We start from the raw sequence: 5,885 nt of genomic DNA on the forward strand, positions 1-5,885 counted from the left end.
CCTCCCCCCCCTCTCTCTCTCTACCCGCTAACTTGCCTGCTAATCGGATCGATGTAAATTATTCTTGCGTCATAGAAAAAGCAAGACAATTAGCATTACAATGCGATTAACATAGCAACAACGTTTCGCGTTAAATACCCATAAGAAGTGTCATTATCAAATGTAATATCAATTTTGTTATAGATTTTCAATCTTAAAAACAATTTGGAAAACAATAGTAGCGCAAAGATAGATTTACTTGTTAGTATTTTCCTCTCGGTTTTTATTAAACACATTGAATGTTCACGGATCGACTTCGTGCTCAATGATGCGCGTAATAAGACACTATTCTGGCTTTGCAATCCCAACAACATAGAGTTTCAATGGCGACGGGGGAATGGCGGAAATGGATTTTGTTGCGGTATCCTCCCCGCCGATCTCGACGACCCGCGGTTCGAGATTCTCACGTTACATTGCGGTGCGCGATTATCCCCGAGCGCGAATATTGTTGTCCCCACTTTGTTAAACGACATTGCGACTCAGTTTACACGATCGCTATCACCGGTGGCTATCTTCCGCTCCGTAAGATCAATATCTGGTTTCGTACAACAAGATATTTCTGACAGAATTGAATTTTCCGCGGACGCATCGCATTCTACTGCATCGATTTTTCTATATGTTTTCAGAAACTGTATCCGATAGTAGGTTAACGCATGCCGTAGTTGTGATGCCAAAAAAACGAGACCGTGCAAATGATGGTTATAGAATAAAAAAAATATACGACATCGTAACAATATAAAATAAACTTTGCGAATATTGTTTTGAATAAAATACATTTATTTTTTTCGCGTTTACGGCAAGCGATTGTTATGGCACGCGCGTTACAAAGCTGAAAATTCTATGAGACAATATGGCTACGAAACGTGTGGGACTGCTCTCTGTCCCATGTGTCTTATTAAAATTGTAATTTAGAATATATTCCACAAAACATGTCATGAATTGCGAACCTCGGTAATCTCGACGCTACCCTTGACGATTTACTTGAGCCATCGAAACAACACGTTTTGTTATATTCACAAATGATTAACATGAAGCTTAGTAGTAATTCCAGTTTACTTAACGTGATAATAAAGCACTGTAATCCTTATTTTTAAGAATGTTATACAGATAATAATAAAACCGGATTTAGTCCTTAGGCTTTGTGCTACCTTTCGGTAAACTTCAGCTCACTACCTTACTCTCTTACTCTTTTATGTTCTTATTCTTTTGTTTATTCAATAGATAAATTACCACAGAGTTTATCTGAAGATCAAACAATCGGCCCTTAGTCTTTGTGGAACGGAAAATTCACTTCTATAAATCAATTTTCCTACTTTTTCAATTGTCAGAAGTCTAAAAAAACCCGCAAGAGATGTACTTTTATATCAGAAATGTGAGAAAGTCAGACATCGGTTTCATTTATATCTGAAGAAACAAGAGATTTGAAACAGAATCATTTGCAGTAAATCATAAAATTTTCCCCTTAGAATTCTTCTAATCTCGCTTACTTTCCCGTTAATAAGTTCACCGTCGTAATACCAAAAGCATGGCATAAAGTTTGACACTTGATCGAATTCTCTAGTGGCGTAAGGTCAAGAAGCTACTTACCAAGCGCGAGGATGAGGACGAGCGTGAATGGTGCCAGCGACGAGAGCACGAGACGGCGATCCACGTGGTGGGCCGACCGATTTGTGCACGGCCGATGTCTGGCAAACTGTCTCTTCCGCGGTTTTCCATTCATCCCCGCCGGTGTCATTGTCATCGAGTTCCTTGGAAAATTTCGCGAGAGATCAGAGGATACGTAGGCAGGTAAGTAGACAGGATAGATAGATAGGTAACGATAAGGCAAGAAAGATCTACCACTCCCGTTTCATCGTAGGGAGAGGAAGGCAGTGTATTCACCTGTTCGGCTTCCGAATCGGTATAAACATAAGGGAGGCACGAAGTCGGACAAGTGCGGACGTAGGTAAGGGAAGGGTTGAAAAGAACGTGTGTACCGCGTGTACGTGTCTATGCGTGTAAGTGTATGTCTACGCGGAGGAGGACCAGGAGACGACGTACGACCACGCGCGCAACCCTCTGCGCCGCAACCCCTCTCGGCACTCGTCGCGTCTAGCGCCTGGAGATAGACTAAACCAGGGTTCTTCGAGCTGCGCGCTAAGTTCCCTCGGTACCGCGATTCGACCGACTTCGGACACGCTCGACGGTGCTCGGCGCAGACCGGCCACCCTCGGCACACGCTCGGAATCATCCCCTTCGCGCTACGCCCGCAGCGGACTCCTGTCTCCGATCCGTATACTGACGGCGACGTATACTCCGACACGAGGACAGGTTAGGAGAAATTGTACGTAGCCTAATGCCCGTATCACGCTACAATCTTGCTGGAAACGAAATGTGAAGTTAGGGTTACTGTTAGGACTGTTACTGTTTTACGTGGATGAGTAGTTAAGTTTAAGTCGCGATCGATTCCTTCCGAATTATTTTAACATCATCTTTTATTGGACTAACGGCGAGTAACTCAATTTAAATTAGAAACAAGAAGATTATCTTGTTATATAATCGATTATAAATTATTATAATTATAGATATAATTGAAAATAATGGATGCATTTTTAATAAAAAAAAAAATTTGAAATTTTCCAACTATTTAATGGCTGATCATGTATCATTAAATTCACTGAAAAATGATTCACTTAAATTGATTGGTTGACTTCATTGAACACAGTTACGATTCGCTAGTAAAATTTAAATGTAAAACAAACACAAATAAATCATGAGCCTAGTCATTTTTTCATAAAATAATTATAATTTCACACTAAAGAGAAGGAAATTATTCATCTTAACCCTTACTGTACCAATATGGATAATTAGTGACCGAGCGATTCCTGTTTGTGCAAGTTTCTTTGAGTCTTTCGGTAATTATAAATTATACTACATTTTATTATTTTCCAAAATAAAGAGTCAATATTTATTCTAGAAAGTTGAAAGTATGATGGTGAATTTTTAGAGATTTTTTTAATTATTTTGAAGAGGTGAAAAAACGAAGAGATTCTAGTGACCCTTGATAGTATGGATGAGGCACCAAATTGTACATTCGCAAATATTTCATGACTGATTACCTATCTCCCAATTTATCCTAGACCATATATTGTCACTAGATTTTAATGACTGATTCTGTCTTCACTGAACGCAGTCGCGATTTTATCAAAATTTAAATGTAAATAAGACAAATAAATCATAAATCTAATTATTTTTCACAGAATAATAATATTCACGTTGTAAAAAGAAGATTATTCCACAGACTTCTGTACTTAGACTACTGCAGGACTGAATACATTTCAAATACTTGTATTGTATGACAGAGATAGAATTTAGACTTGTGCTATAAATTCTATGTGTATGATACACAATTTTCTATCAGATACAAAAAACAGCTATAATTCTAGCTGAATCAGCAAAATATTTTTTTGCGTGTAGTATTTGAAATACGGTTTGTATTTTGTATTTCAGCACATACAAATGTTTTGTATTTTATATTTCAAATACTAAGATTGATAGTATTTGTACTTTATATTTCAAATACTTTAATAATATATTTTGCCTCGTCGCAAGTACACACGTTAAAGAGTGAATGTTTTAAAAAAATTAAAAGTTACTGTCCCTTCTAGAAACTCTAATGCAAGTGAAATAAAATTTCCGCGCAATGTCGTAGCGCTTAGCTTCGTTGAAGAAGTTTAACATTATACTATATATTATCGTAATTAAGAGATCGAAAAGGTATTTTTATTTCAAAAAAGTATTTTCTATTTTAAATAAAATATTTGAAAGTATTTTGTTTGTTGTATTTCAAATCCAAAGATTGAAAGTATTTTGTAATTCAAATATTAAGGTTGACGATATTTTGTATTTTGTATTTCAAATACTTTTATGATGTGTTTTGCCCAGCCCTGGACTGCTGATAGAAATAAGCTTCTATCAATGTGATAAAAAGAAATAAATCTGATTTCGAGCTATCCTTTGAGCGATATTCATAGATCGTCTCAAGTAATGTCTTAAGATACTACTACGGCCCTCTGATTGATTTATGATATTTTAAGATTGTACTTAAAACGGTCCTAAATACATTTAAAATTCGACTATGAATATCGTTCCTTGTTTGGTTCATGCATGCACATGTATGCATCCTGTTAATGAATACACGTGATCTGAGTGTATTACGTGGCCGTAGGTGATTGTAATGTGATTTATATATGTGAGAGTACGTGAACTTAAACATGATGCTGCTTTCAAAGATGAAGCGAAGTCAGCAGACTAGTTATAGAACTTTGTAGATTATTCCTCTTAATAATTCACTCTTTATTGTAAAATTCCTTATAGAAAGATATCAAAGAACAATTCGCAAATATTTCATGATTGATTACCTATATATCTCCTAATTTATCCTATTTCACTATATCTTTTTTTCTTAAAGAATACTAATTCTCCGGAATTGTCTATGAATTTATTGGACCTATTCAATTATAAGTGTCTTTGTTACAAGTGTCAAACAATTCAATTTTCTTTACTGGTATTTGCGAGTCCAGTTTAAATTAATGTATAATACTTTTGCTTAAGGTAACGTAATTGAATGATTTTTTTCATTTTAAAAGTTAAAATCCGAAGAAAAAGATTATTAAAATTATGTAAGATTGTGAAAAATATTTGTTATAAACAATTTTTCACAACGTAGTTGAAGAAAATGTCTGGGTTCATGTAGACTTGCGAGTATCAATTGGGGTTAATTATATTGACCCAAACGATATGATCATATAGTAAATTTGTACAGACCAGAAAAATTAATTAACATAAATTAAATGAATCTTACAGACTCAGCGTCAGTAACTGTGTTACAGATTTTAGCGTCAGCTCTGGAGGATTAAGAAAAATAGCTCGTTGAATCGAGTATCTAAATAACGTCACGCGAATACACGTAGACGAAAAAAAAAAATAGATTGGATGATTCAGCAAAGCTATAGCTCGCTGCGCGAGTCCGACATCTACACTGAAAAAATTTTAATCTAAATCTGGATACGTATTTCTTTGAATAAAGTACTAAGTAAACTTACAGTATATAAATATTTATTTAATAAAAAAATCGTAGTTAAATTAAATTAATGATCTATGTATCAAATAAATAAATGATTACATTTAATAAATATTTACTTATAACTATTCAAACAAATATATATATATATATATCTCAAAATTTAGTTTTTTTTTAATATATAACTAAAAGGAATCGATAGTTTGATAAATAACTTATGTCTGTGAGCAATTATCAGTATACTAATTTAGCTAATTCTTTGCTACAATGAAAATTGCTAATGTAACAAGTTTTCTTCATTACAATAGCAAAAGTATGCGCCATCTTAGCTAACATGTTTTGTTAAAAATTTTGATCTATATATTGGACTGATTTTCGTAGAAAGTTATCTTTATTGTGTTAACAAAGTTATATTACAACAAATACAATTATAGATCTATAATCGCTAATTTTATTCAGCTATACAAGAGTTTGCTTATTTAACATAGAAAAATAACTGTCCGTATATTGCAGCTGTAGATTTGCTGAATCAGTACAGTTTTTAATTGTATCAACAAATCTTTTTTTTCTATGTGTAAATGCGAATAAAATGCGTACGATCTTTCGAAAGAAACATCGAAAAAGACTGAAAGAAACGCGAATGATGTACATCGGTTCAAGCTTCGCACGCGAGACCACCATCGTCCTCGCACTTCATTTTCCTTCTTCTGAGATCCCAGAGGTTCTCCACCGTTCGAAGGGTTGCGTTCCAACAGCAGCCTTCAATGCGTACACACCAAGCCCA

This window comes from Trachymyrmex cornetzi, unplaced genomic scaffold (assembly GCF_001594075.2).
Source record: "Trachymyrmex cornetzi isolate Tcor2-1 unplaced genomic scaffold, Tcor1.1 scaffold123, whole genome shotgun sequence".
In the NCBI taxonomy this organism is placed as follows: domain Eukaryota; kingdom Metazoa; phylum Arthropoda; class Insecta; order Hymenoptera; family Formicidae; genus Trachymyrmex; species Trachymyrmex cornetzi.